At 47.9% G+C, this 7,500-nt stretch overlaps 1 pseudogene; it reads right to left on the reverse strand.

Moving 5' to 3' along the window:
- Window positions 1–5,011: 5,011 nt before the first annotated feature.
- The window catches only part of LOC124765277, a 3,296-nt pseudogene continuing 807 nt past the window's right edge, over window positions 5,012–7,500 (reverse strand).

A 7,500-nucleotide genomic window follows, 5' to 3' on the forward strand; every position in this document is an offset into this window, starting at 1 on the left:
TCTATATATAATTATTTCATCGCCGTGAATCCCGTCGCAGCACCCCGCCGTCACGATGCCCGTCGCTGCCATCTACCTCGTCACCAGACTCAGAAGAAACATGTTCATGCACTCGACGATCCGCCAGATAGGCAGCCCGCGCACGGCCACGCGGAGCATACCATAAGAAGCGACGGCGATTGTGAATGTTCATTGGTACTGATGGGGTTCGTTCTGTAGCATTTCCTTCATCTGGGGAATTACCACGCCGTGCTCTCGTCGCCGCTGCGGGTCCCAGGGCTACAGGATCTGCGCGTCGCCGTCGATCCGTTCTTCTTGCTGCCTGCTGTGCTGCTCTTCCCCCTGCCATCACATACACACGCATCTGCTTAGCAGAAAACTCATCTGACATCACACGCAGTACTTCACACGCGTCTACGTCTCGCACGATTTCAGACACATTCTTACTACGTAAAATGTGAAGTAATTCCGTTGCTGCATCCTTTCCTTGACACATATATACCATGTGTTCCGGATCTCCCTCAGCGCCACACATACAGCTATTATTATCTGAACTACTGATTTTATATAGGTAAGTGGGATATGGACCATGTCCAGTAAGAAAATGGACCATACCCCTACTCACATTTATATGTCGCATCCGGTGTCGTTCCCTGATATCCGGGAAAATTTCATACACTCGTCTACCCGTGTCAATGTTGTCCCAGATTTGTTGCCACTCTCTGACCATCCAGTGTTTGAGCTCTAATTTGTTTTCAATTCTCGTACCTGTAATTGCCTCTACTTTGTCAGCTTTGCCCCTCTTCAGCCAGTAAAGGGCTCCTCGACGCCTGATTTGTAAGTCTACAGGGTATAGATCTAGGATCACCAACAGTGCCTCCACTGGCGTGGTTTTGAAGGCTCCTGTCATTCTAATGAGAACGCTGCGTTGCATCCTTCTCAGATGCCTAACTGGTTGCACCTGTCGCAGCTTGTGTGCCCAGGCACTTGCCCCAAATGACACAATCGACATTAGAATAGCCTCGTGATAAATTCTAACAACATTAATGGGTAGTTTGTAATTGGAGGTAGCAATCGTACAGATCTTGTTCATAAGGTTCAATGCCTTCTCGCACACCAATTTAATGTGTGCACTGAAGTTCAGCCCCTCATCAAGGTGCAGCCCAAGATATCTACAAACACTCTCCCTGCTAATTGGAGTGCCTTGCAATTTTATGGATGGACCCCTACCTGCAGATAGTTTACCTTTTAACAATATGTATTTAGTTTTACTACCCGCTATTTGAAGTTTGTTGTATGTACACCACTCGCTTACAGTTTTTAAGACTGTAGTTGCTCGATTCTCAATTAAATTTCTAGAATCGCCAGTTATGATTACGAGCAGGTCGTCTGCATATGCTATTATACCGGCTACGTTTTCGTTATTTTCCAATATTTCCAAGAGTGGTTCTGTCAGAACATCCCAGAATATAGGGCCACAAATGGAGCCCTGGGGGCATCCCTTACTAATGTGCCTTGTTATTGTGTGTTCTGGTGATCTCCATATTACCCTTCTATCCTTGCAGTAATCAAGCATCGACATGTATAAGCACTTTGGAGTTCTTAGCTCTCGCAGTCTTGCGAACAGCGAAGGCCAGAACAAATTATCGAAAGCACCCTGTATGTCAATCGTCACACCGACAACATACTTCGCCTGCGAAGTTGAAGTTATGTGTAATGCTTGATTAACTGCATCATCTATCGACCGTCCAGCCCGAAAACCGTACTGACATTGGTTGAGCCCATAGAGCTCCCTGTGATCGCTCAGCCGTCCGCACAACAACCGTTCCTGGACCTTCCCCATAGTGTTCAGCAGGCAAATTGGACGGTAACTCTTCACGAATTTCGGATCTCTATCTTCCCCTTTTTTGATAATGGTTGCCTCAGCGATCTTCCATACCTTTGGTATTCTTCCCTGCAAGAGGCACTCATTAAAAAGAGCTGTTAGATATGGCACGATTTTACTTTTCAGTTGTTGTAACGTTTCTGCTGTGATCTTGTCTATTCCGGGGGATTTATTTTTCTTCATGGTGTCAATAGCACGACTCACTTCCTCCTGAGCAAATGGTACAACCACTCCTTCATCTGGATACTCTTCTTGCATCTTCTGTCTCAAGAGTGCCTGGTGTTCATTATCTGAAGCCGGATCATCACTTGGGAGTAAACTTTCCATTAAATACTCCGCCGAATCTCGCCACCCTGATGTAGTAGAACCATCTGCCTTCTGAAGCGTCGACAAGATGAGAGGTGTCTTAAGCTTCTCACTCACGATTTTATATGGTAAGCCCCACACATTAGTTCGAAACTCCTTTTTAACGAAGGTTTCCCAGTGCTTTGTTCTCGTATTGATTAATTCCTCCTTATAAACTGCTTTGATTTCCCGATAAATTAGCAACCTTCTCTGCTTCTCTCTGTCACCGAGAGACCTCTGATATGCGCGCCGTGCCCTACGAACATTTCTCTTTAATTCTGTTAGTGTGGAACTCCATGGCACTTTCGAGCCGCGAAAGAATGGACGCTTAGGTATGAAAGTATTCATAAGGTTTTGTATATGGACCTGTATTGCTTCTGCTGTCGAATCAATGTCAAAGCCATTCCCCTCCGGCACCTGCAGTTGAAACTCCTCCCTCATGCGCTCCCATTCTGCTCTTTTGTAGTCGAAGTAGGTCCCTATATAATTCTCCTCCCTGTTTACATTGTTTACGCTTACAAGGCTAAAGGTAATCATATTATGATCACTTGTAGTCACTCTGTTCAGTACTTCCCAGGCCTGTATCCTATTTAGCACACTACCATTTGCCAATGTAATGTCGATATTAGATTTTGCCCCTGCTCTATTATGATAAGTTGGTGGAAACCCGGGTTTATTCACAATTATTAAATTCTGCTCCGCAATAGCATCCTGTAGTTCAAGTCCTCTCTCGTCGGTTTCTCTACTGTTCCATAGTACTGATTTAGCATTTGCATCTATTGTGAAGATGTGATATCTGTTACCTCCAACCTCGTTGGCTCTTATCATTTTATCGAGATAGGGTTGTATCTCATGTGCATATTGAAAGTACAGGTTAGTTATGAGAAAGACACCCTCAGTTGTCGTTAGCTCCACAGTAACAGAGTGTTCATCATTTACCTGAGCAATTGTTGTCACTGATACTTCTCTTTTCAGCACCACAACAGCCACCATTGGGTTCTCTCCATTCATGATCACTCTTGCACCCATTGGGCAATGTACCAGTTTCCCTTTCGTAGTGTAAGGCTCCTGGATACATATAATATCCAAACCTCGATCTTCTGCAACCTTCCATATTTCTGTCATTACGGTGGTGCTACGCATAGCATTAATCTGAGCAACAGTTATACCTAAATTTCTTCTACTCATTAAGGCTGTCTGACATGATTATAAAATCTGAAACCTGTCTTGTCGTACTCATAAACTGTTCTACCATAACACTCCACAAATTCCTTATAGAGCTCCTCTTGATCAAATTTTTCGTTACGTCGGGTATATGCCCTCTGAAGTATCTCACCCAATTCTTTCTTCCCAGTTGGTAGATTATTACATCGCAAAAAGAGCCTATCGGCAGTTCCGGGATATGGAAAGCCGATTGTATTCCCTTTTGGATGCCCTATTCTGACAATGTGCCTAAGGGCTACAACTAATACACTCATATCTTCTAATCTAGAGAGTCTGTAATTCTCTTCAAGATCAACATAAATCGATCGAGGATCTGACTGTTTATAGTCATTTCCCTCATTTGTTGTAGGCTTCAGTGTGCCTTCACTGTCTGTAAAGTCGGTCTGAGTACCAATAGTGATCATGTCGGGTTTATGACAGGGCTCGATAGTCTTTTTGCTTTTGCTCTTTAACTTTGACCTAATCTTGGAGAGAATTCCATGATTTTCAAGGCCAACATTACACATTTTATTCCCTGCAATGGTAGAGCTAATGGTGCTGTCCTGAATTGATGAAGAAAGATTTTTCCCCTGTTCCTGGGGGAAATTACTACTGTCTGTGATTTTGTTCTTATCGGTATCAACTATATTCTGATCATTATTTTCACTATTGCCTAACGCGAGATCTAACTTGTCGGTATCAACTATATTCTGATCATTATTTTCACTATTGCCAAACGCGAGATCTGACTTGTCCTTAAGGTACATCTTATCTTCACTTGTAACTGTCGTTTCGTCCTCTAATGTGTTAACATCCACGCAGTGGGCTAGTTCTAAAGTATATAGAGGTTGCCTGTTCTCGCGTAGCATGTTCCTCCATGCAATTGCCCTACGCCAATTCCTAAGCCTCGTGGAGGGTGGCTTATGTTTCCTACGTATCATATTCTTATCAGCTATTTGTGCAATTTCCTGACATTTGAAGTCTCTGCCTGGTATGAACTCTTCACTATATGGTGATAGATTACTGTCCATAATCTGTACTCTCAATTAATCTGCGCAAATATAGCTGATAGGTAGGGCACTGAGGACCTGGTGTATTGCACACCTTGCCTCTCGTAGAACATGGAATACACTTTGCTGGCTTATTAGAGTTCGGACAATTTGTTTTCTGGTGGTTGTCTTCACCACAATGTGAACACACAAAGGACTTGGCAGTACATTTTGCACTTCTGTGACCGAAATTCTGGCACTTGAAGCATTTGAAGGCAAAATAGTCTTTCACCGACAGTGATCTAAAATCCACATACACTCGCTTTGCTTCTACTAACAGCTTCCTCACTCTTGCACTTACTACAAAAACATGGTTTACCTCCACCTTTCCTTTAGGGCCAGTCTTAAAACAGGGTCGCATTTCTTCAAGGATCTCTTGTTTACTTATCTTGTCAGCAAAATTTTGCTGCCAGATTGTCTCTACTAGCTCTTGCTCTCCAAATTCACTTGGCACATCGTAAATAATGATAAGAGGACGCTTCTTCCTAGGTGGCTCGCACTTCAAAGTTTCAGCGACTTTACTATTTGTAGAGATCTTTTGGATATCAGCAGGAGATTCAGTTTCAACAATGAGAACACTGTTCACGGCACGCATACTTTTAATTTTAATTTGCTCTTTCCTTGGGTCAATCACACTTGTAAACCTCTGCTTTGTTACTTTTGCATCACTCTCATCTTTTGATTTCACAAATAGTACATTCGGCGCCTTTGCTTGTGCAGATGCTATTTTGGCTTTGGTGGTGGGTACATACTTGCTTGGTTTTGCTACAACTTCAGCAAATGAAGGTGCAGCCACTTTTGGGATCTCGTCTTTAATAGTCTTGATTTCTTTGGAGATTCCCTCACTCTTCTCAACAAGTGTCTCTCGCAGATAGGGACAGCGGGAATCTCGTTAATCCATTCATGCGCGTCACTAATTAGATGACGAGGCATTTGGCTACCTTAAGAGAGTCATAGTTACTCCCGCCGTTTACCCGCGCTTGCTTGAATTTCTTCACGTTGACATTCAGAGCACTGGGCAGAAATCACATTGCGTCAACACCCGCTAGGGCCATCGCAATGCTTTGTTTTAATTAGACAGTCGGATTCCCCCAGTCCGTGCCAGTTCTGAGTTGATCGTTGAATGGCGGCCGAAGAGAATCCGCGCACCCGCGCGCCCCCGGAGGAGCACGCTAAGGCGGACGCGGCCTCGCAGCAAGGAAGATCCGTGGGAGGCCAAGGCACGGGACCGAGCTCGGATCCTGCACGCAGGTTGAAGCACCGGGGCGCGAACGCCGCGCAGGCGCGCGCATCCTGCACCGCCGACCAGCACGAGGCCGACCAACGGCGAGAGCAGACCACGCCCGCGCTAAACGCCCGCACTTACCGGCACCCCTACGGCACTCACCTCGCCCAGGCCCGGCACGTTAGCGCTGACCCACTTCCCGACCAAGCCCGACACGCCCCGATCCTCAGAGCCAATCCTTATCCCGAAGTTACGGATCCAATTTGCCGACTTCCCTTACCTACATTATTCTATCGACTAGAGGCTCTTCACCTTGGAGACCTGCTGCGGATATGGGTACGAACCGGCGCGACACCTCCACGTGGCCCTCTCCCGGATTTTCAAGGTCCGAGGGGAAGATCGGGACACCGCCGCAACTGCGGTGCTCTTCGCGTTCCAAACCCTATCTCCCTGCTAGAGGATTCCAGGGAACTCGAACGCTCATGCAGAAAAGAAAACTCTTCCCCGATCTCCCGACGGCGTCTCCGGGTCCTTTTGGGTTACCCCGACGAGCATCTCTAAAAGAGGGGCCCGACTTGTATCGGTTCCGCTGCCGGGTTCCGGAATAGGAACCGGATTCCCTTTCGCCCAACGGGGGCCAGCACAAAGCGCATCATGCTATGACGGCCCCCATCAACATCGGATTTCTCCTAGGGCTTAGGATCGACTGACTCGTGTGCAACGGCTGTTCACACGAAACCCTTCTCCGCGTCAGCCCTCCAGGGCCTCGCTGGAGTATTTGCTACTACCACCAAGATCTGCACCGACGGCGGCTCCAGGCAGGCTCACGCCCAGACCCTTCTGCGCCCACCGCCGCGACCCTCCTACTCGTCAGGGCTTCGCGGCCGGCCGCAAGGACCGGCCATGACTGCCAGACTGACGGCCGAGTATAGGCACGACGCTTCAGCGCCATCCATTTTCAGGGCTAGTTGCTTCGGCAGGTGAGTTGTTACACACTCCTTAGCGGATTCCGACTTCCATGGCCACCGTCCTGCTGTCTTAAGCAACCAACGCCTTTCATGGTTTCCCATGAGCGTCGATTCGGGCGCCTTAACTCGGCGTTTGGTTCATCCCACAGCGCCAGTTCTGCTTACCAAAAGTGGCCCACTTGGCACTCCGATCCGAGTCGTTTGCTCGCGGCTTCAGCATATCAAGCAAGCCGGAGATCTCACCCATTTAAAGTTTGAGAATAGGTTGAGGTCGTTTCGGCCCCAAGGCCTCTAATCATTCGCTTTACCGGATGAGACTCGTACGAGCACCAGCTATCCTGAGGGAAACTTCGGAGGGAACCAGCTACTAGATGGTTCGATTAGTCTTTCGCCCCTATACCCAGCTCCGACGATCGATTTGCACGTCAGAATCGCTACGGACCTCCATCAGGGTTTCCCCTGACTTCGTCCTGGCCAGGCATAGTTCACCATCTTTCGGGTCCCAACGTGTACGCTCTAGGTGCGCCTCACCTCGCAATGAGGACGAGACGCCCCGGGAGTGCGGAGGCCGCCGCCCCGTGAAGGGCGGGGAAGCCCCATCCTCCCTCGGCCCGCGCAAGGCGAGACCTTCACTTTCATTACGCCTTTAGGTTTCGTACAGCCCAATGACTCGCGCACATGTTAGACTCCTTGGTCCGTGTTTCAAGACGGGTCGTGAAATTGTCCAAAGCTGAAGCGCCGCTGACGGGAGCGATTATTCCGCCCGAGAGCATCCCGAGCCAACAGCGGCGCGGGTCCGGGGCCGGGCCAGGTAGGTCCGTCATC

Source organism: Schistocerca piceifrons, unplaced genomic scaffold (genome assembly GCF_021461385.2).
Source record: "Schistocerca piceifrons isolate TAMUIC-IGC-003096 unplaced genomic scaffold, iqSchPice1.1 HiC_scaffold_654, whole genome shotgun sequence".
In the NCBI taxonomy this organism is placed as follows: Eukaryota; Metazoa; Arthropoda; class Insecta; order Orthoptera; family Acrididae; genus Schistocerca; species Schistocerca piceifrons.